Source organism: Aethalodelphis obliquidens, unplaced genomic scaffold (assembly GCF_003676395.1).
Source record: "Aethalodelphis obliquidens isolate GAN/ISIS:26980383/991018 unplaced genomic scaffold, ASM367639v1 scaffold25, whole genome shotgun sequence".
Taxonomy (NCBI): Eukaryota; Metazoa; Chordata; class Mammalia; order Artiodactyla; family Delphinidae; genus Aethalodelphis; species Aethalodelphis obliquidens.
The window spans coordinates 4,071,695-4,099,167 of NW_020837969.1; the positions used below are offsets into that span (position 1 = coordinate 4,071,695).

A 27,473-nucleotide genomic window follows, 5' to 3' on the forward strand; every position below is an offset into this window, starting at 1 on the left:
ATAAAAGCTACTAGTTCATTTCCTATTTTGTAGACTAGACTCTGGGCCTAATTTTAAGCCATTTACATACTTAGGAGAGCAGTAAGGAAAAGTAATCTCTAGGTACAGTATGTTATCTGCTTTGGAAAAACACACAAACAGAAAATTGTGTCAGCATTCTATGCTATTTGATAGTATACATATTCTAGAAAGGCACATACCGTGGGTTATTTGAAAAATAGCAGAAGAACAGAAATTAAAAAATGATGGCTTTACCTAAGTTATGACTACCAATGAATGGGTTAAACAGCCTACCTGAAACAAATTATCATTGTTTTATGCTTAGAAAAGTAATACATATTCATGCTGTAAATTTTTTTTTTTTTTTGGTGTCCTGGTATGCATACCCTGGTAGCAGTGGGGACTGAAGCCCATGATGATCTGAGCTACAAAAGCCAGGCCCTTTGTATTGAGGCATGACAATTGTGGAGTGCCATTGAAACTCTAGGGGTGCCTGTGAAATCAGCCTGAGCCATACTGTTTAGCTTTTTCTATACTTTGTTTTCCTTTTAAATTAATTTTTATTGAAGTACAGTTGATTTACAATGTTGTTAGTTTCTGCTGTAAAGTGAATCAGTTATACATATATCCACTCTTCTTTAGATTCTTTTCTCATATAGGCCATTACAGAGTACTGAGTAGAGAGTTCCCTGTGCTGTACAGAAGGTCCTTATTAGTTATCTTTTTATATATAGTGGATATGTCAATCCCGATCTCCCGATTTGTCCCCCTGCCTTTCCCCCTTGGTAACTGTAAGTTTGTTTTCTACATCTGTGACTCTATTTCTCTTTTGTAAATAAGTTCATTATATCATTTTTTCAGATTCCACATGTAAGCAATATCATTATAATATTTTGTCTCTCTCTGACTTACTTCACTCCGTATGACAATCTCTAGGTCCATCCATGTTGCTGTCTGTCCTGTTATGCTTCCATCACTCCCTTGCCCATTTTACTGGAGAACACTCTTGCAGTAAATCATTTACATAAAAACTCCCCTTTGAGGCCTGAGTCTAAGGAATGAGACCTAAAAAATATGAGATGATATTAACATTAGAAATATACATATTATATGGAAAGGCCTCCAAAGTCAATCATAATTAATGATTTGATAGATATTCTTTATTTTTTGCTTTTCTATGTATGAACAAATACTTGGAAATTATTTCTTTCAAAATAGATTATTGTACTTTTACTACTTAATGTGATTTTAATGTACTTTTTTTGAGAAAGAAATGTATATTTTATTTTTGTCAAATACTTATATATTATCTGCCAAGCATGGATTTAAGTACTTCATAGATGTTAACTCATATAATCATCGTAAGTGACCCATGAGGCACAGAAAGGTTAAGGAATTTGCTCAAGTTCACATAGTAAACTATGGAGCCAGGATACAAATCCATGCAGTGAGGTTTCAAATGGCCCATAGACATATAAAAATGCCTTTGAATTCATTCTAAAGAATTGCATAATTAAAACAGATATCACTTTTTTTTTTTTTTGCGGTACGCGGGCCTCTCACTGTTGTGGCCTCTCCCGTTGCGGAGCACAGGCTCCGGACGCGCAGGCTCAGTGGCCATGGCTCACGGGCCCAGCCGCTCCGCGGCATGTGGGATCTTCCCGGACCGGGGCACGAACCCGTGTCCCCTGCATCGGCAGGTGGACTCTCAACCACTGTGCCACCAGGGAAGCCCGTGAGATATCACTTTTGCCTATTATACTGGAAAAGATGAAATATTGATAGTTTGATTATAACCTATGCTGATAAGCATGTGAATAAACAAGCATTCTCACATATTGACGGTGGAACTGTAAATTTAACGGCACCTTTCTGAAGGGCAATTTGACAAAATTTCGGAAAATTATAAATGAATAAACATATTAACCAACAATTTTTCTTACAACTCTCCTTATAAAAGGACGGGGTTATACACAAGGAGATTTACTCTAGTATTGATTGTAATGAATGTAGTTACTTTTTAAATTTTAAAATAGTCTTAGATTTACAGAACGATAATGAAATAGTACAGAATTCCTTATATATTCCACATTCAATTTCTCATAAGTAAGATGTTAATTCTGATGTTTCTCTAGCTGCTCCAGCTTTTTTATTTTTTAAATTTTCTATTAGAATTAGCATGGCATATCTTTCTAGGGTGCTTTACTTTTAACCTGCATCTTTATACTTTCTACAAGAAATCTACTTTAAATATATACTTGCTTCATATTTTTTTATCTGCTCTGACAATCTCTGCCTTTTAAGTGGTGTATTTATACCATTCACATTTATAATGTTCATAACTAATACCTATTTATTGCATTTGCTCTGTTTTCTCTTTTGCTGTCTAGTTTTCATTGAGCACTTATATGATTCCATACTAATTTCTCTCTTAGCATATCAATTATATTTACTTTTATTTTTATTTTCAGTTGTTGCCCTAGAGTTTACAATATATATTTTAATTTTAAATTCACCTTTGAGTAATACTAATATATCACTTCACCTGTAGTACAAGTACCTTGTGACAATATCCCTAATTTCTCCCTTCTGTTTTTTTCTGCAACTGGTGTCATCCATTTCACTTATCCATATGCTATCATTACTCAGTACATTCTTACTACTGCTTTAAGCAGTTATGTTTTATATTAAGAATAAGAAAAATGAAGGATTTTATTTTAATTCCATTTAATTATTTTCCAATAATCTTCCTTTTTTCATTTAACTGAGTTTCTGAACTACTTTTCCTTCTGTCTGAAAAAACTTAACATTGCTTTCAGGGAAGGTTTACTGGTGTGAATTTTCTCATTACTGTTTATGAAAATATCCTTCCTTATTTGAAGGTTGATTTCACTGTATTTAGAGTCATATGCTTTTTTTTTTTTAACACTTTAAATAACTCCTCTAATTGCTTGCATAGTTTATGTCAAGAAATCAATTGTAATTCTTTTCCTATTCTATAATTATGTGCCCCTCCCTGTTGCTTCTTTCAAAAACTTCCCTTGTGTCTGGTTTTCTACCTTTTGAGAAGAGTGAGCCTAAATGTATGGCTTTTTGTTTGTTTCTTGTATTTATCCTGTTTGGTATTCTCTGAGCTTACTGAATCTGTGGTTCAGTGTTTGTCTTTAATTTTAGAAAGCCCTCAGCTATTTTTACTTAAAATATTTTGTCTGTTATGTTTTCTCTTTCTGTTTTCTAGTTGTGCATATATTACACCTTTTTGTATTGGATATTCTGTTCTGTTTTTTTTTTTCTTTTTTTTTTTTTCCTTTTCTCCCTGCTTTGCATTTCAGTTTGAGAAGTTTCTATTCACTTATCTTCAAGTTGCTTGATTCTATCCTCAGCTTGTTTACTGACCATCAAAGGTATTCATCATTTCTATTACAGTGTTTTTGATTTCTAGCATTTCCCTTTGCCTCTTTCTTAGAACTTTCACCTACTTTCATTACCCTTGTGTTCATGCATGGTAGACTACTCTTTCCATTAGAGCACCTAACATATTATTCATAGTGATTTCAAATTTTTTATTAACAATTCCAATATTTGTGTCATATCTGCCTCTGGTCTAATGATTGCTTTGTTTCTTCAGACTGTTTTATCTTGCCTTTAGTCATGTCTTGCAACCCTGTAATTTTGTTGAAAGTCAGATATTATGTATCAGTTATGGCTATTGAGGCAAATAGACCTTTCTATTGTGAGGTTTTGTTACTCTGGCTAAGAGCTGGGCCCTGTTTAATATTTGCTTTGGCTGTAGGTGCCAGAGGTTTCGCATTTCACGTTCCCCTGGTATCCTTGTTTTGTCTTATCTCTTGACTTTAGGCTTCCCTAGGTAATCTTCCTCAAAGAAAGTCTGTATCTTGCTGCTTTTCAACTACCACTGGTACTACACCGGTGCCCTATTGCTGTGGTAGTAAGGTGTGGGGTAGTGGAGGTGTTCTACAATCTTCTGTTCATGTCTCAGTCATTTAATGGGCTCATCCTTTGGAACTGTGACCTTCATAAGTCTTTCTCCTCAGTGGAATAGCTTTTTCCCTGCTCTAACCCCAGCTTCCTTCTCTGGCTGCAGCATGCCCTGTCTATTACTTTGAAGCCTTGAGCTTTATTCATTGTAGGTTTTTGTTTTGTTTTGCCCTTCATGAGTCAGGAAGGATAAAAGGGGCTGCAGTCGGAGGAATGGTCTTTCCCCAGTAGAGATAAGTCTCTGGCAAAGTTTTCCCTGTGGAGAGATATGGAGAAGTCTATGTGAAATATACCAAGGAGACTTTATTTACGGCTCACAATGATTATTCTTCCCCTCCTTCCTGGAGCCATGTGGGGGACGTTCTTAGAACCTCATCATGAGAACCTAGTAGTTTTCCTACAGGTAGAGCCCACAAGAGTATAGGACACTTCTAAGACTGCTGTCCCCAGCAGCTTTTCCTTCCAACACAAGTCTACATTCATTCCCAAGCAGTTCATCAAAATTATCATTTAAATGTTCCTAACAATGATGGTTCCAGCAGCTTCTGCTCCAGGTAAAGAGATTTTGGCTGGTTCTTATTAGATGAGCCTGTACCTCCAAATTTCAGGTGGCAGATTACCCTGCAATCTCTGTCCTCTTGTGGGTCCAGGAAGAGTCGCTTCTTTTCAGTCTGTCCAGTTTCTTGTGGTAAGGACAGGAGTGGTGACTTTTTTACATGTTGGAGCTGAAACCAGAACTGATATTGTTATATTTTAGATAGGGCTCTTCTTTCCACGGTATGAAATGTGGCCATATTTGTAAATATCTTATTTTTTCTCAGTTTCATAGCATTATGTTACATCATCTATGAATTTCATGATTTCATAATTAAGGTCAACTATTCCTATTTTTCAGAACTGTTACAGATTATATTCTTAATATTTTGTTTATTTCAATGGTATTTGGGAAAGGACTAGAGACAAATAGTTTAATATATATTGTTACCTTGAAACACAAAGTCAGCAATTTTGGGATATAAAAAAATTATCTACCATGAAAAAAAGATTAATGGATTCTGTAGTAATCTTCATAGAACAAGTTTTGTATGAAACCCTTCAGAAAGTCAACTAAATTGTGACTAGTTCTTGAATCTTAAAATTAGGTAGAAATATTGGAAGTCAATCATAAAAATGTGATTATTAATGTGGAGGAATAGTTTTATAGATATTTATGTAAATTTGAAAACTGTTGCCTAGTTAAGCAGCAGCAAAAGGCTAAGATAAGTGTTCACAAACACTTTTATGATGTAAAACGAATAGTTTAGCAGAATAAAGATTAAGCTGATTGCCTGAATGAGCATCAAAGTTAAAATTAAATTAAAATTGAAATAAATTAAGGAAATGCATTAGAATGTGGAATCTATTTAAAGGTAGATGTTTGAATATGTTCAACACATGTAGTAAGATGATATAAAAATGAAGAAAATTATGAAAAAAAACTATTGAGTTCTAAAACTCTGAAATAAATTGATAGTGGGTTTTTCCCCCAAATGTCTTTTTCTTCTTTATATGTGTTGACTATTTCAAAAACCAAATACAGCTTAAAAAAAAAAGTGACACTAGCCCTTAAGGAATATCCAATTGTGAAAACAAAATAAAGCTCTATAAATATAATACACACATACATAAAACATAAGTGTAACCATAAATATAGTTGTCAGAATTTATGTGGATACCTGTGGGAAAACAGTGCGCATGTGGATTTGACTGTGTTACAGACTGAATTTAAATGTAATGACTTTTACTAATTTGCAGTCTATCTAAATTTCCATTCAGTAGGAGGCTGTAATCTAATTTATAGTTGTAGTCAAAATAAATTAGAATGGTCTGAGGTTGGAATGTAAAATGTTTTTGGCATAAACATTTAAAAATGACCACAATCGTGTGTGGTTTTTTTTTTTTTTTTTTTGATTTTTGGGCTTTTTTGGCCCCCCACCCTTTTTTTTTTTTTTTTACACTGATGCTTTTAAAAATGGTAATTAAGCACATATATATTTGGGATTCTAATCTGCACTGAACGATATGGTTTAGTATCAAGAAGTATATGACATAAACTAAGTATAACTCAAGTGATGCTACCTTACCTGAGGAACTAAAATGTTCATAAAACGACAATGAGTAGCACAGTCAGCTTAAAATTACGACCTAATTTTTGGACTGCTTTTCCAGTGCTGGAAAAGCACTGGTCTGGAGAGCAGTGGTCTTCAAAATGGGGTCCACATATTTCTGAAGGTATGCCAAAATGTCCTGAGTATATACATACAGATAACTTAAAAGACGTTAACATCACATCTTCAACCTCTGTACATACTTTCCTTAAAATTAATCAGCCAGGTTATACCAGCATTTACCCATTTTCTAAAGAAAGGCATTTCTTCTTTCTTAGTCTAGGCATTGCCCTGAGTGTAACATATCCTGGAGCAATGTATAAAGAAGATGCACTGCATACTGGTGTTTGTATTGAGAAAATGTGAGACTAGTGACTAGGAAACGCATTTATTTCAAGTCAAGTGGTCTTCAACTCTTGGCTCAGGGCAAAAATTGAGTAAAACCAGAACCAAGCTATTAACCAATGAAACATAGGGTTTATTTTTGATGGTAGAGTACTATATGATTTTTGAGTTTTAAATCAGTAGGGGTTTAAATAACTGTGACACTGCTATATCACAGCACATTTCTTTCTGTTTTACTTATTTATGTGAAGAAGTTTTCTCACTGGTTATGGTAACAGAGTTGAAAAAGAAAAGTAGAGTTGATGCAGAACACTGCCATATTCAACCAATAAATAATATTGACTTAGAGATCCATAAACTAAATTCAAAGGCTTATTAATTTAAGATGTATTTTGAAAAAATGTTCATTTCATTTGTATTTAATATTTATGCATGACATAGGCATTTATTTAAATCAATTATATACATAAGTAATAATTATTACTACTTAATCCTGAGAAAATTTATTTAAATATTTGACCCTTATAATTACATGAAATAATGAGTGTACACATAGGTACACATACATAAATGCAGTTTAACATGTATATATATTTTTCTAGAGAAAATCAATAAAATATTTTAAGCATAAAACAGTTTAAAGTTTTGGAATTATAAATATGCCTTCAAAGAAAAGCAAGAATGACCTTTTTTGGGTCTTATAGAGACTTTTGACATAGTTTTTAAATTAACGAAATATGGTACCAAATAGCTATGATACATAAACTTGATTACATTTTAAATAATATAATAATTTTTGTTTAGAATCACCATATATACAATATATCAGAAATTATTTACTTACAACTGCTGAATTTTGTGAAGAAAAATTTGACAAATTATACGTGCAAGGGATTTGACAGTTTGTAAAGTTCTTTAAGGGGTAGTTATATAAAATATTCAAAGCTATTGCTGTACATAATATAAGAGCAAGGATCTAGATCTGGTGAGAAGAGATCAGTGAGATGGGGGACATAAGGTGAGCACTGAGGGAGAGGTGTCATCAGTCTTAGAGACAAGCAAGTGATGGGGGTAAGTATCTGGATAGATAGGAGTGTAGACATTATAAGGAGATCCAGCCATAAAATAGTGTGTCAGAACTATGTGATGGGATTGAAATGCTGGTGTCCTGCAAAATTATGGAAATCCTTAAAAATTAAACAATTTTGGGTTTGATTTATGAGCAAGTTAATATCTTTTGAAAGTTTTTGAGCTTGAGAGTTCAAGCATTATATTAACAATTGTATTTATATATAATTTTACTTACATATTGATTGATAAATGATTTATATAGTATACATATAATTATAATAATCACTATATTGTCATAATTTCTCTTAGTAATTATAATAAGTATTATATTATTTTTAGCTATGACATAAATTTCTATCCAATCATTTAAGAAAAATAAAAATCACTGTGTCACACAGTGTTGCTGAGAGTATCAGGAAGATTCAGGTAAAAGAGTAGAACAAGCCTGAAAGCTGTGTCAGAAGAGAACTGTTAAGGGGCATTTATATAATCCCAGGGATATTTAGAAAATATGGTATCACTTATGTTGCTTTCAACAATATAACATGGGGCTTCCCTGGTGGCGCAGCAGTTGGGAGTCCGCCTGCCAATGCAGGGGACACGGGTTCGAGCCCTGGTCCACGAAGATCCCACATGCCGCGGAGCAAACTAAGCCCGTGTGCTGCAACTACTGAGCCTACTCTCTAGAGCCCGTGAGCCACAACTACTGAGCCTGCGAGCCACAACTGCTGAAGCCCGCATACCTAGAGCCTGTGCTCTGCAACATGAGAGGCCACCGCAGTGAGAAGCCCGCGCACCCCAACGAAGAGTAGCCCCCACTTGCCGCAACTAGAGAAAAGCCCATGAGCAGCAACAAAAGACCCAGCACAGCCAAAAATAAATTAAAAAAACAACAGTATAACATAACATTCCTTTCCAAGAAGTTAGATGTCTTCACTAGGTAGCCAAAAGCTTCACATTCCTCTTTTTATGATCTTTCTCACATTCAGGTTAGCACCTGACATACGGTCCTGCTCAGTAATCTAGGTATATTGTTAAGGAATTGTTAAGTAAAAACTGATTCAGTACAAATAGTGGTTATCCTTATAGTTAGTACCATATAGGCTGTGGTTATTGCTTGCAAAATTAATTTTCACTTATATCAAAATGCCTGCACTTAAACCCAGCACCATAAAACAAACGAAAGGAGGGCCAGAGGGGAAACAAAGATTTTGAAGACTTTACTTCAGAACTGAAAATAGGGGAAAAAAACAAGACTACAAGTGATCTCTTCGGACACAGTGCATAAAAAAACAAGACAAAGGCCAACCCTTGGAAAATTCCCAGGGGTAAGACAGAGCTAAAACTAGCCAAGGGATAAAACAAATCAATCATTAGAGTCATGTTGAAAGGCATTCAGAATACTGTATTGATAGTACAGGCAGGGCAAAACAAAAAACAAAACAAAACCTACATTTAAAGAAGACCATGATTAGCAGTGACAAAAGAGAAAAACACAGAGCAATGGTTCTGAGCGAAAAACCATCTGAGGATTCTGGTGTGAAACAAGAAAAAGATCATATCAAACTTTATTGACCCAAATCCGTAACTGCACTATAATTGTGTGGCTTTCCAAATAAGAAGACCCATCTAAGCACTGAGATAAAGGAGTTCCACTTAGAACACAGCCTGTGGTTCTCAACACCAGGGAATATATAATCTGGAATTTCAGACTGAGAGTGCCAAAAATATTGATGCATACCTGTGTTTGAAAAAACGTGCCTTCAACTTTTTAAAAAACTAGGTTGACATTAACCTGGTGATGTGAGAATACTGACTTCAGGTGCAGATCAATGCATTCTTAAAATAGTGTCTGATAATTTAGAATGGTTATTTAGCTGCCCTTTACATTGACTCCAGAAGAGCATACTGTACTAAAAAATATTTGATCTTATTTTTTCCCAAAGATACAACCATAATGTAAGAAGAGAACTGGGTAGATACTGAAAAATTATGGGATATTTCAGTAAAAATCAACATCTTTTAGATAGAAAAGCAGCATTCAATGCCAATAAACATAATTGAAATATTCAAAACTTGTGTATCTATTTGAACAAGATAGCTTTTATTCTGCCTCCTATCAGTAACTTATATGATGCTTAACATGGTATGAGAACTCTTCTAGATGCTTAAAGGAGTAAACAATATAATTACTATAATTACCACATGAAATAGATGATAAAATTCCTAGCTGTTTGCTTTTTCTTTAAAAATTAGCATGCAAAATAAAAATAGGATTGTAAGTATGTATAAAAACTGCAATATATATCTGTTTTAAAGTCATTAGGAAATAGTGATAAGTAAGTCTGAGGTAAAGGCAAAATTTTTTTTCACAAGGGAAATATTTCTACATCTTTATCTTACTAGTAGTAAAGCTGAGACAGATTTATTTTACATGTATAAAAAGAAAAGATTGCATTTTTGTTGTCAAGTGATAACAATTTCACTGTAACCTTCAAGACTATCTTGTGTTACTTTTAGACAAGATGGATGTGTTACTAAAATAAAATGATGGATAAGCTGAGATACTGTGGAAATACAAATCATGGAAAAAGGGAAGTTCAAGGGAAGTGAAAGTATTAAAAGTGAGATTGATTGCTCTGGCAGTAAGTAATAGTGGATTTCAAACATTTTAAGTAGATCCTCAAGACCTCCAACATTTACATATGGAAGTTCAGGATCACATATTGTTTAAACTTTGAAACTGCACATGTATCCAGTATCATATTCGTTATGGCATTTCCATCATGATGTTTATACGAAGTAGGGTGGCTAAGAATGAATTTATTCAATCTAGCACTTAATAAAAGGCAAATTAACTAACTATATTGTAACATAAAAGATCGTATATTACTGTAATTCATTGCGACGTCTTCTGCCCAAGAACCCACAAGCAGTAGGTCACTGAGATGGAAAATGAATTGCTGCAGTATGCTGTTTGAGGTGTGGAATAAGGGTGACGGTAGTCAAAGAGGCATTCCCATAATGATCCTTCTATAGCATTACCTCTTACATCTTCAGTACAGATAACAACTTTTTTACCATATAAGTTTTTTGGACTAAACCCCTTTTTGGCATAAATGCTTTTTTTTAACCTCAAACATACTAGACTATATACCTTATAAAAAGTCATATGTTGGGCCTCCCTGGTGGCGCAGTGGTTGAGAGTCCGCCTGCCGATGCAGGGGACGCGGGTTCGTGCCCCGGTCCGGGAAGATCCCACGTGCCGCGGAGCGGCTGGGCCCGTGAGCCATGGCCGCTGAGCCTGCGCGTCCGGAGCCTGTGCTCCGCAACGGGAGAGGCCACGACAGTAAGAGGCCTGCGTACCGCAAAAAAAAAAAAAAAAAAACAAAAAAATCATATGTTGATATTTGGTCTTAGGTGAAAACCCACTCATCAATTTACTTGACACGCCAGTGGTTGAGCAAAATACTTGAAGCACAGCTATAGAGTGAGGCTATCAAGGCAGTGCGGTAAGAAGCTTCAGGCCCTTGTTGCCCACAGCAGCACTGAAGACGCAACTGGACACAAGCTGAAAGTCTGGAAAATGGTCAGTCAAGAAAATGACGCATTCAAAATGGACGGCATTTTACTAGCCCCTGCTCCGACCCCCCAAAGTGCAGCACGGTGGGGTGTATGAGACGACCCTCTGGCCCATTTCCCTCCTTTTTAGTTGCAGGGAACAGAGTAAACCTTATTTACCCTGTTCTAATCTGCTTGGGGGCTACCTGAGGGATTGGTTTCTGTTCCACCTAACTGAAAACTCTGACGGGGAAATCTTTATAGCTGGGATTTCAGGCTCTGAAAAGCTATGGGAAGCAGTGGGCACAGCCTGTGAAAGCCGAAAGGGGCTACAGACCCGCAATCAGCGGGGACAAAAGATTATGGGTAGAGTAATAATAGAACATAGAAGGTACTGAGAAGAAGCTTGGGAGAGAAAAGTCATTTTAAAACATATTTGTATATGGGGAATGGGCAAAAGAACACACAGAAATGTGGAGGGAGGCATGGCCAGAAAAGATGTTAGAAGATTTTACACCTTGGAACCAGGTTGATCCCAAGGCTCAGAACATGCCCTGCTAACTAATGAAATTCTTCCCTAGCACAAAGCAAGTTTGTAAAGACTGGGAGAGGTGACTGTTTTTCATTTTACAGAATGCCAATTTTCAACAAAAATCACAAGGCTTACAAAGAAATGGGAAAACGTGACACATTCATAGGAAGAAATAAAGTGGTAGATATTGTTCTTGAAGAAACACAGAGGGGGACATTACTACTGATCTTAAAGAAAGAAAAACGTCCAGAATATATAAAGAAAACCCAATACTCAACAATAACAACAAATAAGTGAACAGTCTAATTCAGAATTGGGCAAAGGACTTGTAAAGAACTTCATCAGTGATGGAAGAACATTAAAGCATTGCTATAATCTCTAAAATATTTTTCTCCAAGTGTAACTCTTGGTATTCTGTCACTTGCCAAAATTTGAGCATTTCAACATAAATTTTTCAAATAAGAAATGATAGTCGTTAAGAGTTGCCATTGTTTAAGATACTCATGTAATTCAGTGACTAGACTGAAATCTTTGAATAAATTGACTTTCTCAAGGTAGGAACCCCAATATGAGCCAGTCTTGTCATTTGCATTTTTGAGGTAAGAAAACTCTAATTTAGAAGTTTGAATAACTTGTTCAAACCACACGACTAAATTGGTTAAGTGAAGACTTGAATTATTTACTTTTCTCCCTTAACACTGGTTTAACTTCAGATACACGAACAATAGCAATAACCAATATTAATAATAGCATTCTGCCATTAACAACAGGATGTCTATATGTTGTGCTTCCGTTTCCCAAGTTTGTAGTAGTCCTATCACATGACCTTTAAAGAAGCATTTATTTTTTAAAAGTAAATTAGATTTTCTGTACAAACGAAAAATGGAAACTAAGACATTTAAGTTACTTCAAACATGAGACAACATTTATCGTCACTTCCATAATTTATTAGCAATAGAATAAAATGTAGTAAGTTTAATTATAGCTCATATTTTAGGATTTTTTATTGTCTGCTGCTTTTAGACAAATGTGTGATCTTTCCCATGATTCTTAGTTCAGGCTATCATAAGACCAATACTATTAGCAGGAATAGTCATGTGGGCTTAGTTGGCATTCTTCATAGAAATTTCAGTACACCACAGGCTACAGAAGACATTATTTGCAGAGTAATTACATATTCTGTTTCCTGGGACAATGTCTTCTAATCATAGAACTGAATATTGTTAGATGACTTGTGTCATTTTAGAAGACTTATAACACAGGTTTTTAAAAAAAAATTTATTGGGGTATAGTTGATTTACAATGTTGTGTTAGTTTCAGGTGTACAGCAAAGTGAATCTGTTATACATATACATATATACATTCTTTTTTAGATTCTTTTCCCATATAGGCCATTACAGAGTATTGAGGAGAGTTCCCTGTGCTATATAGTAGGCCCTTATTATCTATTTTATATATAGTAGTGTGTATGTGTCAATCCCAATCTTCCAATGTATCCCTCCCCCCCTTACCCCCGGTAACCATAAGTTTATTTTCTACATCTGTGACTCTGTTTCTGTTTTGTACAATAGATAAGTTCACTTGTAGCCTTTTTTAAGATTCCACATATAAGCGATATCATATGATGTTTGCTTTTCTCTGGCTGACTTACTTCACTCAGTATGACAATCTCTAGGTCCATCCATGTTGCTGCAAATGGCATTATTTCATTCTTTTTTATGGCTGAGTAATATTCCATTGTATGTATGTATGACATCTTCTTTATCCATTTCCCTGTTGATGGACATTTAGGTTGCTTCCATGTCTTGGCTATTGTAAATAGTGTTGCAATGAACACAGGGATGCATGTATCATTTCGAATTATGGTTTTCTCCATATATATGCCCAGGAGTGGGATTGCTGGAGCATTTGGTAGTTCTGTTTTTAGTTTTTTAAGGAATCTCCATACTGTTCTCCATAGTGGCTGAACCAATTTACATTCCCACCAACAATGTAGGAGGGTTCCCCTTTCTCCACACCCTCTTTCAGAGTTTATTGTTTGTAGGTTTTTGATGATGGCCATCCTGACTGGTGTGAGGTGATAACCTCATTGTAGTTTTGATTTGCATTTCTTTAATAAGTAGTAAAGTTGAACATCTTTTCATGTGTTTGTTGGCCATCTGTATTTCTTCTTTGGAGAAATGTTTATTTAGGTCTTCTGTCCATTTTTTGACTGGGTTTTTTGTTTTTCTTATACTGAGCTGCATGAGCTGTTTGTATATTTTGGAGATTAATCCCTTGTCAGTTGCTTCATTTGCAAATATTTTCTAACATTCTGAGGGTTGTTTTTTCTTCTTGTTTATGGTTTCCTTTGCTGTGCAAAAGGTTTTAAGTTTAATTAGGTCCCATTTGCTTATGCTCGTTTTTATTTTCATTACTCAAGAAGGTAGATCGAAAAAGATCTTGCTGCAATTTATGTCAGAGAGTGTTCTGCCTGCGTTTTCCTCTAAGAGTTTTAAAGTGTCTGGCCTTACATTTAGGTCTTCAATGCATTTTGAGTTCATTTTTGTGTGTGGTGTTTCTTTCTGATCTTTCGTTGTCAGTGTATAGAAATGCAGGAGATTGCTGTGCATTAATTTTGTATCCTGCAACTTTACCAAATTCATTGATGAGCTCTAATAGTTTTCTGGTAGAATCTTTTTGTTTCTTTTAACATCTTTATTGGAGTATAATTACTTTACATTTTTGTGTTAGTTTCCGCTGTATAACAAACTGAATCAGCTATACATATACATACATCCTCATATCCCCTCCCTTTTGCATCTCCCTCCCACCTTCCCTATCCCACCCCTCTGGGTGGTCACAAAGCACTGAGCTGATCTCCCTGTGCCATGTGGCTGCTTCCCACTAGCTATCTATTTTACATTTGGTAGTGTATATATGTCCATGCCACTCTCTCACTTCGTCCCAGCTTATCCTTCCCCCTCCCCATGTCCTCAAGTCCACTCTCTATGTCTGTATCTTGATTCCTGTCCTGCCCCTAGGTTCTTCAGAACCCTTTTTTTTTTTTTTAGATTCCATATATATGTGTTAGCATACAGTATTTGTTTTTCTCTTTCTGACTTACTTCACTCTGTATGACAGACTCTAGGTCCATCCACCTCACTACAAGTAAGTCAATTTCGTTTCTTTTCATGGCTGAGTAATATTCCATTGTATATATGTGCCACATCTTTATCTGTTCATCTGTCGATGAACACTTAGGTTGCTTCCATGACCTGGCTATTGTAAACAGTGCTGCGATGAACATTGTGGCACATGACTCTTTTTGAGTTATGGTTTTCTCAGGGTATATGCCTAGTATTGGGATTGCTGGGTCATATGGTAGTGCTATTTTTAGTTTTTAAGGAACCTCCATACTGTTCTCCATAGTGGCTGTATCAACTTACATTCCCACCAGCAGTGCAAGAGGGTTCCCTTATTCTCCACACTCTCTCCAGCATTTATTGTTTGTAGATATTTTGATGATGGCCATTCTGACTGGTGTGAGGTGATACCTCATTGTGGTTTTGATTTGCATTTCTCTAATGATTAGTGATGTTGAGCATCCTTTCGTGTGTTTGTTGGCACTCTGTATATCTTCTTTGGAGAAATGTCTATTTAGGTCTTCTGCCCATTTTTGGATTGGGTTGTTTGTTTCTTTGATATTGAGCTGCATGAGCTGCTTGTATATTTTGGAGATTAATCCTTTGTCAGTTGCTTCATTTGCAAATATTTTCTCCCATACTGAGGGTTGTCTTTTTGTCTTGTTTATGGTTTCCTTTGCTGTGCAAAACTTTTAAGTTTCATTAGGTCCCATTTGTTTATTTTTGTTTTTGTTTCCATTTCTCTAGGAGGTGGGTCAAAAAGGATCTTGCTCTGGTAGAATCTTTATGGTTTTGTATGTATAGTACGTCATCTGCAAACAGTGACAGTTTTATTTCCTTTCCAATCTGGATTCCTTTTATTTCTTTTTCTTCTCTGATTGCTGTGGCTAGAACTTCCAAAACTATGTTGATTAATAGTGGCGAGAGTGGGCATCTTTGTCTTGTTCCTGATCTTAGAAGAAATACTTCCAGTTTTTCACCTTTGAGAATGATGTTTGCTGTGGGTTTGTTGTATATGGCCTTTATTGTGTTGCTGTCATTTGTCATATATGGCCTTTTTTATGTTGATATAGGTTCCCTGTATTCCCACTTTCTAGAGAGTTTTTATCATAAATGGGTGTGGAATTTTGTCAAAAGCTTTTCCTGAATATACTGAAATGATCATACAGTTTTTATTCTTCAATCTGTTGATGTGGTGTATCACACTGATTGATTTGTGAATATTGAAAAATCCTTGCATCCCTGGGATAAATCCCACTTGATCATGGTGATCCTTTTACTGTGTTGTTGGATTCGGTTTGCTACCATTCTGTTGAGAATTTTTGTGTCTGTGTTCATCTGTGATGTTGGCCTGTAATTTCCTTTTTCTGTGATATCTTTGTCTGGTTTTGGTATCAGGCCTGATAGTGGCCTTGTAGAATGAGCTTTGAGTGTTCCTTCCTCTGAAAGTTTTTGGAGGAGTTTCAAAAGCGTAGGTATTAACTCTTTAAATGTTTGATAGAATCCACTTAACACAGGCTTATTTTTAACAAACTGACAATTTTAGGGAAAACAAAATCTAGTAATGCTTTGTTAGTCTGAGACCCTTGAAATAGTTACATTGCTTTGCATATGAATAAATATAGGGATAAAATAAGGAATGTAAATGAGAATATAGATGTAGATATTGCTGTAGATGTCAATACAGACATAAATAGTGATAGAGAAAGGGGACACTAGAAGTGAATTTTGGATTTTAAAATCCTTATAATTAAGTGGGTTTAGACTTTCAATAGAGTCTAAACATAATTCAAAAATAAAAGATACTTCATTCAAACCTTATTTCTTTAGGACTAATATTCAGCTTTTGCCTTAGTTTCACTTTAACCTTGGTGAGATTCTGTATAGGCTACCTGAAAGCAGGGAAATTATAAATAGATGACATGTTGAGAATATTATCAGAATTAATGTTATATTTATTTTTACATAATTATAATGTTGAACTAAACGTCTAGAAAGTAATTTTTTTTTCCACTTTCAGTGTGTTTTCCAGAGTTATCTACCTTGAGTACACTTTCAGGTGCAGCTGCTGCTGGAAATTCAGGTGAAGGCCATGTTGAGGGCATGTGTTTAAACATCTATCTTTAGTACAGAAATGATGCCCTCTTCACAGGGCTTTACCCTCACCATTTTTACTTTTCATTTATTTGCAGTGGCCTTGTTAATAAGAACCCTAAAAGAAATCTCTGGCCTCAACTTTGATTCATCTTATTACATTTCAAAAGTTACTAAACTTAGTTTTATATTTCTTATATTAAAGATAAACATACTGTCCATCAAATTATGTTTCTTGTAGGAAGCCAAAAAGTTCAGTTAATTCAATTCAAACTGCAGTTTTAATGTGATCAGTATCTAAAAATTCACTGAACATCAGGGTGATTTTATACACGTGGGTAGGACTGTAGAAATACTTCTGGCTTTGTAACACTTTGTATAAGAGAAACACTATTTTGAAAACCATGGAGTTATTTAAAGAGGGATATGCTCTGGTTCATTTTCTTTAAAACACTTCAATATGTCTACTTTGGAAAAGACCTGTGTTTTAGTCCTTCTCCCAGATGCTAAAATATCTGTTAGGGCCATTCAGTGTTTCAAAAAGAAATGTTTATTTCTTTACTGCATCAAAAGTATTTTCTTTCTATATGTATTTTAAACAATTTGAACATATAAATCATATCCTTGGTATTTATATGTCCTGATATATTTGCATCTAAACGACATTCAGTGAAAATGAAACACTGCTGAGGATGACTTGCAACCATAGAACATCAAGTGCTAATGATCTTTCTTTTTTTAATAATATGAACAAGATGACAGAATTATCTGTAGGTTTTCATGCTTTTAAATTTTGTTTTTCCTTTCCTTCCTGCTGTAAGGCCCATCTGTGGATACAGGCTTCTGCCTAATAAATAGGGGAAAGGGGCAGGTGTGAATTCGTAGACTGGAAACGCGGGAGGAAAAGATTGATGTGCTGATTTGTTTTTGTATACCTGCCCGAAAGCTGAGGGATGAGTGTAATCTAATGATCATAAATAATAGACACCCTCATCAGCTGGGGTGGGAAAGGAAATGGCGGCAGTCTCCATCAGAGGGAGGAGGACCAGCTGTTGCTGCTACCAATGAACAGAATTAGAGGAAAGCTTTCCCCAAAAGAGCCGAAAGCAGCTGGGGAGGACAGTGCAGACCTGCCTCTTCAGTCAAACAAAAACTTTTTTCCTTCAACAACGTAGAAATTTGAGAGTACATTTATTGTTCAGTGAAAAATTGGAGAGACATTCATCAGTACTTCTCCCACTCTTTTAAGAGGTTTAGTGATCCTGTTATATTTTCCCCTTTTCCAGTGGGAAGAGAAACCAAGCTTCCTTCTTTTCCAGGAAAAATTATTTAGTGGCAAATTATTTAGTCATGAAAAGTCATTAAGTGAATAATGATGAGATTCTCTCTTAATTACTTGGTTATTGTTACCAATGTCATCATGGCTATCAAATAATAAAAATACATCCCTGGTGGCGCAGTGGTTGGGAGTCCGCCTGCCGATGCAGGGGACACGGGTTTGTGCCCCGGTCCGGGAAGATCCCACATGCCGCGGAGCGGCTGGGCAAGTGAGCCATGGCCACTGGGCCTGCGCGTCTGGAGCCTGTGGTCCGCAATGGGAGAGGCCACAACAGTGAGAGGCCCGCGTACTGCAAAAAAAAAAAAAAAACTCCAGAATTTGAAATGAAATGAAAATGATATATTCAAGGGGTGTTTTTTTTAAAGCTCTAAAAATGACTTCCATATATATTTTCCATTTCTTCATTACAAAAAATACTGGAAGGAGATAAGGCATGTATTATAACCAGTTAATAGCTAATCAAGAGAAAATAGTAGTCATACAGGTAGGTAGTGAGAGAGTCTGAGCTGCATGTAATTTATTCCTCTGGAGTCCTTCACTCTTTCCATATCCTATTTCACTCTCTTTAATAATATATTGTTAAAATACATCCTTAGCATTCCTTCTTTTTATTACAGGCTGTCATTTTTCCTTACAAATGACAATGTCTCATGCTTCTTTCAGGTAATTAAATATCTCTCAGAAAAGATGGTCATACTATGACTTAGCCTCACATTTCCATATTCATAAACTCTTCATTTAGAAGAGGTAACTTCTTTCTGCTTGCAGATGAAATTCAATTTCCATATTGACTGCACACGAACACTTGAAATACATTACCATTACAACTTAACAACAATATGCTAACTTGTATTGGAATGCATATTTACATATATCTCAGAGTAGCCACTGAAATTGGCCACTCTGGGAAAGAAAGGAAGAAAACTCTGTTCCACTCCAAAAGTCCTTGTTCTAAAACTTCACCAAGTGAACTCATCATGTTAAGGTAATGTCATTAGCTATGAGGCTGGGCTTCAACTTAGTAGCAAAATGTCAAGAGTTTGAATGGAAAAAGATAATCTAATATATATTTGGATCAAAAGGAAACTATAACTTTGAAAGTCATACGTCAAAAGGAAATTTGGTTCTATCTCTATGGTCTGTCTTGCTGTTAGCTGTTAAATGATATTCTTGAAAGTCAGAAACCATTTACAAAATAATAGAATGGCCAGGAATTATTTATTAGGAACAGAAATTTCCTGTCTTCCTTTCTAAACATCTCAAGCATGGCAATATACATCAGTCGTTCAAAGATTCTTCAAGCTGTTTGTTATAACTGATTGTTTTTCATTTATTTTTGAGCCCAGAGCATATTCTAACTGTGTAGTACTTTGATTTCATGAAACTTACAGAAACCACTCAAAATCATTTTATAAGTAACATTTTCTGTTACTAATACATGTTTTGATTTGGTGTGTTTTCAAAACACAATTATTTTAAAATTCAAGTAGAATGCAACAACACTTTCTTTAGACCTAAACTAAGTTTTAGTTTCAAATAGGTTAACTAAGTTCACATGTTATAAATACATTTTAAATTGTTAGGAATTTATTGAATAGATAATATTTGCAAAGGTAAAATAAAATTCAAACAGTGAAGGCATCTATATATATCTGTATATGTACATATGTCTATACATATATATGTGTATATAGATGTATGTGTGTATGTGTTTAAACCAAAATGAAAGTTAATCTTCCAGTGACCTTTTGTCCTCTGGGACTCAGATTTCCACAAATGCCACCATAGAAGAAGCAACTGTCAAGTGTTGCTTGTGTAGTAATCCAGTAATTGTCATTCACCTTTTCCATTACTTCTTCCATCCTAGATGCTACACACCATAGACACTGTTCTACAAACTCTTTCCATGTAGCATTTTGCTCTGGGGGTGGGGTTCATATCAGTGATGGCTGTGACACACTGTTTTTGTTTGTTTGTTTTTTCGGTTTCATAGTACTTCATTGCAAGGGGATATTATACTTCGTTAGTTTTGTGTTGTTGGACACTAAATTGGTTTGTATAATTTGTCACTACAAACATACCCGAATGAATAGCCTTGTATTGTGCATACCTATCTTTACATATATACCCATGGGCTCATAGTTGGATGTAAAATCTTAAACATTGAGTTGCTAAATCAAATTATGTGACATGTGATAATTCTGATAGATATTAGCTAATTAACTGGACCAAAACTGGGAGTGGTCCTTGTTATGGGAGTGTTCCTCACTCCACACTCTGAGCAGCAAGTTATTATCACACTATCTTTCTTAATTTGTAGTAATATATATATATATATCATGATTTTAATTTTCAAATTATTATTTACAGTGAGAATGTTTGTGTAAATGTTATTTGTATTTATGTTTCAGTATTTTTTTCCTAATGACCTGTCAGTTAAATCCCTGTTTGTCTTGTATCCGTATCAACTGGTGTTAAGGAAATATGCCCAATTCATGTGTATAGGTTGCAAATATTTTCTCAGTTTGAATTTTTTATGCTTTAAGTTTTTTACATTAGCATTTTTCATTCAAAAATTGTACTTTGATGTATCGCAGAAATGACTTCAAGATTACATTTTTAATATGCTGATTTCAAAAATATAATTGCTTAATATCCCATGATTTCTTCAAATAATTTTGTGGTGCATCTTTAGTATTTAAATCTACTATTGATGATTAACTTGCAGTTAAATTGTTATAAAGAGTGAAGGAGGGAAGGAACGAGAGGGAAGGAACGATTTTGTTTAGATGACTATCCAGCAATCCCAATGTCATTTACTTAATACTCTATTGATTATCCACTTATTTTGAATGCCACTTTTATCATATGTTAAAAAAGTTTTCTATTTCTGGTCTTTATTGTGTTGAGCTGTGTGTGTGCGCAAATTACTATGATACCATAAATTCTGTAGCTCTGCAATATGTTTCAGTATCCAATAGGACTGGCCTCCTCAATATTACTAAATTTTAGAATATCTCTGCCCAATTTCCATTTCACTTTTTCATATTTAAAGTTTACATAGTTGACAAAGCTGTTAGTATTTTTATGGAGATCATATTTTTTCAGGAAGGGTTGACATATTTATAATACATGGTTTCTTTATCCAACCTTAGTGTTTACCAGTGCAGTTTATATTATTTTGATCAGCAATGATATAGAGATACAGAGAAGGTGAGAGGGAGAGATCTGAAAACTTATAGATGATGTCTAGCTCTGTGAATTTTTGTTGTTATTGAGACATTGGTTGTTTCCATAGGTATTTACTGTCTAATAATTCTTAATATTACTATTGTGTGTATTGCTCCTTTGAAGTGTCAACTAGCTTACCTTAGGATTTCTATCTATAAACTTGTAAAATGTGCACACACACAATCACTTTGCTACTGCTGTTTATTTCTTACCAATTTTATACTTTTTTCTTTCTCTTGTTTTTACATCACCTACTCAAAGAGAACAATGTTAATGATAATAGTAAGCAAGCTTGATTTTTTTCTGATATCAGAGAAGACTATCTTGGATTTTGGCTTTAAATATGACTCCAGCTTAGCGTGCACGCATCACCTTGCATACTGAACACCAGGAGGGACAGCATAATGTGGAAATTCTGGGCACTGGATCCAGGGCCCTTTCCAGCTAAGCCCCCTTCTTTCATGTCCATGAATGTTACAAATTTCTAATGTTGGAAAAAGGATCTGACATTCTTCAAAAAATAGTATCAATGAGGAATTATTAAAAGTGGCTTAAATATTACCCTGTAAATGGGAACAGGCTCATAACTGTACAAAAATCTTTTTAAAACCATACGTCAAAGAATAATTTCCTTGTTTATAAACCCTTACAGAGTATACAAAATTTAAAAATATCCTCAGTGCGTTTTGAGAGGCTTGGATAATTTTCACAACAAAAAGTAATGATGGATCAACATCAAAGTACAAACACTTCACAGGTTAAAAAAAAAAGTGCTCTTATGAACAAGTAAAAATGCCCAGGACTACATTTCAAAAGTTACTAGTTATATTATGAAATTTTTTTCATTTATCATAATGACCTTTAAAGCAGATTATATAACCTATGGTTCTATTTTATATCACAGTACTGTTATATGTATGACTGCTTTAATGATTAAATATTGAATTTATAGTAAAAGTAAAATCTCCATTTTCAACATTATTCACATGCTTACTTTCAACCTCTATGTTAAGCACCTTAACTTTCAATTAAATTCAATTTGTAATAAAACTAACTTAATACCATGTCAAATGAAATACCTGATATTCTGCATCATTCTAAGAGCAGCCTCTCTTGTGGTGAATTTAGACTTCTGCATTTGAGTGTTAAAAGCAGGACAAGAAAAGGAGGGAAGGAAGAAAAAAAAATAGCAGTATGAATGTTTGTATTCTTATCACAGAAATTCTATTTTTGTTTGATTCCACCCATTTAAGTTTTATTATATGATTTGGTCATTGTACAAAAAAATAATGATAAACACTTTTTACTACAGATTACAAATCACACAAAATATGGAAAACTCTCTGAGGGAAGTTTCCCTTGTTATAGCAATTATTCATAGGTTGGCATCTGTTGAAATGATTTCTGAACAAATTTTTTTTTGATTATTTATGGAAAAGAATTTGCAGACAGTTGTTTGCTGGGGAAGAGTTTGCCTTATATTATCTCTTACAAATAGCTACAGTGGTAATACCAACTTCTCATACTCTAAAAAATAAAGTTGCCTGAATATTAGTAAAATCTGTTAAGTTCTTTTATGGTGACAACTCCTAAAATGAGTATTAGAGGAAAGTAACCTCTATAAAAGTTACAATTCTATTAAAATTTCAATGGAAATATTATTTCCCAAATCTTCTTCAAATTCTAAACCAATGGACAAAAAAGATATTAAAATCTGTATACTAGTTATTAAATTTTTAATCTCAGGCTGAACTGACATGTTCTTTATGAATAAAATTCTCAAGATACTTCCTGTGCTACTGTCCACATAACATGGAGAAAAAGCTCATGGATGACATTACTTTTTATGAATATTAATGTAAAATTAGAGTTCTTATTACTCATTTGATACCAAACAAAATGTTTCTTATTAGAGGAAAAGCATTGTGGATGGCATTAATTCAATATGCGAATATTTTACTCAACAAAACTCATCAAGGATTTGTTACAATATTCACATATTCCTGAAAAGGAGTATGGACCTTCTTAAAGATACATTTATAAAATATAAAAATAGGTGGAACAATTGAAGGAAAATTGAGTGAATAAATATGGTGATAATAGATCAATCACCTCACTCCAATTATGTTATTAATATAAATGATTATTTTACAGAATTATCTTGATGGCTGAGAGGTGAAAACAATCCAGTCTTGCTGATAGGAACCCAGTCAGCGGGGATTCTGAGGCTGACTTTCACTGTGGAGCTCCATTCTTCTCTGGAATCGCTGCTGTTTTGGCGGGACCCCAGTGTCTTCCTTGCTAAGTATGTTACCAAAGATTTCTCTACTTAATCCTTGTAACACTGTGTGAATCAACCTGAGTGGAATACTTCCCCAAGGTCAAACCTAACAAATAACAAATCTTGAATGAATCCAAACCTAGTTCACTCTTGATTTTAGTTTATTTTTGCTTACTTAAAAAAAAAAAAAGCTTTGCTAGTTTGTCTGACACTAGTTAGTAGCGGAAGCAAATGACAGTAAACCGTTTTCTGTGATGCTAAATTGGTCTGCTGCAGAAAACACAGAGCTGTAATTTCTCCTGTTGAAATTCAGGCGGTAGAACCAGAGGTGATGAATAAGTCAAATCTGTGTCACAGACCAAAGAAAGCAAATAGATTCCTTTGCAAGTTGCCACTGTCCTTCCTATGCCCAATCCCCTTCTACTGGGGCCAAATGTGAATAAATAATTGTGGATTGTGAAGAGGTTGAATATAAAAAAGTAGATAGCCCACATATTCTTGACTTGAATTTAGGTTCAATTTGGATTTTAGTTGGAATCAGGTAAAAAGAAAAAGAACAATTCTGTTGCTTTTCAGTATCTACACTTGGTGAGTTTGAACGTGATTACAATCACTTGGCAAGGAGATAGAGGACCAAGGTGATCATGGAAAGAGGGAGGATGAGAATAAATGTTTTATTGCCTGGGTGATAGATCAGGATAAATTAATGGAGACAATCGATGTGTTCAGACAGTAGAACTGAAAATAAGTTTTTGTTTTTAATTTCTAAGTCCTTTAGTCTTCCTGAAAGTAGATAGGAAACTATGCTTTATTACAGATGTATAGCTTGTTTTCTAAATGGCTCGGATTTTATTTTTTTCTGCAGCTCCAGCTGAGAAATCCCGATTTCTCACTTTTCTGGGCTAACAGCAAGGTTGAAAAAAAGAAACTTGATCAGTACGGTAAGTCAGAACTCTGATACACCTCAGATGCCTCCATTCATTTATGTGCCCAAGCTGGTGTCGATCTAAATAATATTTCCAGAGTACCTGTTGTAAACAGGCACTAAATATAAAGCAGTGACAAAGAAAGTCAAAGTACTCTGTCACAGAACCTACAGCCTTGAATAATAAAAAATACACTTAAAGTTTAATGCATAAGTTATGTCTTAGAGGAAAAGAAACAAGATTTTAAAATGTAGAATAGGAAAGTAAAAGTCTATTTTAGAATTTTGTATCGGAAAGCCTGAATTTTATAGTATAGACCTAGAATCTAAATGCAGGGAGGGAGAGGAGTATGTGAAGACTGTAAGAAGAGTGTCCAGAGCAGAAAGAACTACAGGCTTGAAGACAGTGCAATGGGCAGGTGGACCCCTGCTAACTCCGTGGGGTATCACCTGAGGCGAGCCATGAAATGTGAGTACAAGCTCCTTAGACATGAGAAAAATGCTCTGAATTCTAATTTTGTTAGAACTACTATATATACACTATAATACATACTGCATTTAGACTGAAAGGCTCTTCGCTGAAATCTGACACATTCTAACAATAATCAGAGGTAACTGTTGTACTCTTATGCAGAACAGATTTAGCTCAAATAGGTAAAATGATAAATTATACAAATTTCACCTTTTTAAAAGGATATTAAATCATTTGTGTATATATGTATTGAATATGGCTGGATTTCACCTTTTTAAATGGATATTAAATCCAATAAGTTTGTGTATACATGAATTGAATATGGCTGGATTTTTAGCGATTCGTATGTAGACCAGTGCTTTCCTTTTTACACTGTTTTTTGAATTCTGAAAGAGTAGATCATAACCTTAATTGTAGATTTGACTCTAAATTTCAGCTCCACAAAAATAAAAGGTATTAAGTTTTTGCAAGAATTCATATTGTAGTATCTTATGAAATGTTATGTCAATATTTTAAGATTCAGCTTCTTACAAATAGGGTACTTCAATGTTGTTTAAATCAACTATATTGAGATATAATTTACACTCAATAAAATGCCAATGTTAGGTGTACAACTTAATGAATTTTGACAAATGTGTGTAACCACCAATAAAATGTCCATCCCTTAAAAAGTTCTTAAAAATCTCCTTTACAGTCAATCTTGACATGCTTTCCATCACTGAAACACTTAGTTCTGCCTGTTCTAGAATTTACTAGAAATGGAATCATTCATGTAAATTTTTGACTGGATTATTTCATGCCCTATAACTTACAACGTATATGAGTGTTGTTGCATGCAGAATTCACTGCTGAATAGTATATGGCTGACCCTTGAACAACACAGGGACTTTTCTCATTTCTGATTTTACGTATAGGCCCTCTGTTGTTCTTGATGACTCTGGCTAAAGGTTTATCAATTTTGTTTATCTTTTTAAAGAAACAGATCTTAGTTCCATTGATCTTTAGTCTCTATTTCTTTATGATTTATTTTCTTCTATGAATTTTGGGATTTGTTTATTCTTCTTTTTCTAGCTCCGTTAATTGTAAGGTTAGATTGTTTTGACATTTTTCTTGTTTCCTAAGGTAGGCTTGCATTGCGATAAACTTCCCTGTTAGACCTGCATTTGCTGTGTCCCATAGATTTTAGATTGTTTTCATTATCATTCATCTCCAGGTGTTTTTTTATTTCCTCTTTGATTTCTTTAATTACCCACTTTTTTTTTAGTAGCATATTGTTTTAACCTCTGCATGATTGTATTTTTTTGCAGTATTCTTTTATTTTTTTCTAGTCTCAAACCATTGTGGTCAGAAAAGATGCTTGATATGATTTCAGTCTTCTTAAATTGACTGAGACTTGTTTTGTGTCCTAGCATGTGATCTATCCTGGCAAATAATCCATGTGCACTTAAAAAGAATGTGTATTCTGCTGTTTTGGAGTGAAATGTTCTTTATATATTTATTAAGTCACTGATGTAATGTGTTGTTTGAGGCTAAATTTTTCTTATTGATTTTCTGATTTATCCATTGACATAAGTGGGGTATTAACATACCCTTCTATTACTGTATTACCCTTGTATTACTGTCACTATCTCCCTTCATGTCTGTTATATTTGCTGTATATATTCAGGTGATCCTATGTTGGGTGTAAAAATATTAACAAGGTTATATCTTGTTGGATTGATCCTTTGATTATTATGTAAAGTCCTTCTTTGTCTCTTGTTGCAGTCTTTGTTTTAAAGTCTCTTTTATTTGATGTAAGCATTGCTACCCCAGCTTTCTTTTTTGTTTCCATTCTTTCACTTTCAGTCTGTGTGTGCTTTAGATCTGAAGTGAGTGTCTTATAGGTAGTGTGTGTGTATATATGTCTTTTCTTATCTATTCAGCCACCCTATTTTTTCTGATTGGAGCGTTTAGTCCATTTACATTTAAAGTAATTATTGATAGGTAGTTCTTTTTTTGTTCCTTCTTTTGCTCTCTTACCTTATGGTTTGATAACTAACTTTGGTTTTTTGTTTGGATCCCTTTATAATTTTTGGTTGTGGTTACCATGAAAATCATATATATATGCATACACATATATATATATGTCATTATTTTAGGTGATCTCTGAAGTTTAAACATGTCCTAACAACTCTGCATTCTTATTCTCTCCCCACATTTAATGTCGTTAACATGATATTTTACATATTTTTGTTTCGTGTGTTCCTTAACTACTTATTGTGGTTATAGACGATTTTACTACTATTCTGTTTTAACCTTCCTACTAGCTTTATAAGTTGTGAATCCACTAACTTTACTAAATGTTTGCCCTT

The 27,473-nt window shown here is 34.4% G+C and overlaps 1 long non-coding RNA gene across 1 annotated transcript in view; it reads left to right on the forward strand.

Annotated features, from left to right (window-relative positions):
* The first annotated feature begins 23,600 nt into the window (after positions 1-23,600).
* LOC113628962 (uncharacterized) overlaps positions 23,601-27,473 on the forward strand; it is a 43,143-nt gene continuing 39,270 nt past the window's right edge. The window contains exons 1-2 of the long non-coding RNA XR_003436303.1: positions 23,601-23,749; positions 24,591-24,666. This is a non-coding gene — a long non-coding RNA (uncharacterized LOC113628962). The remainder of the gene's footprint in view (positions 23,750-24,590; positions 24,667-27,473) is intronic.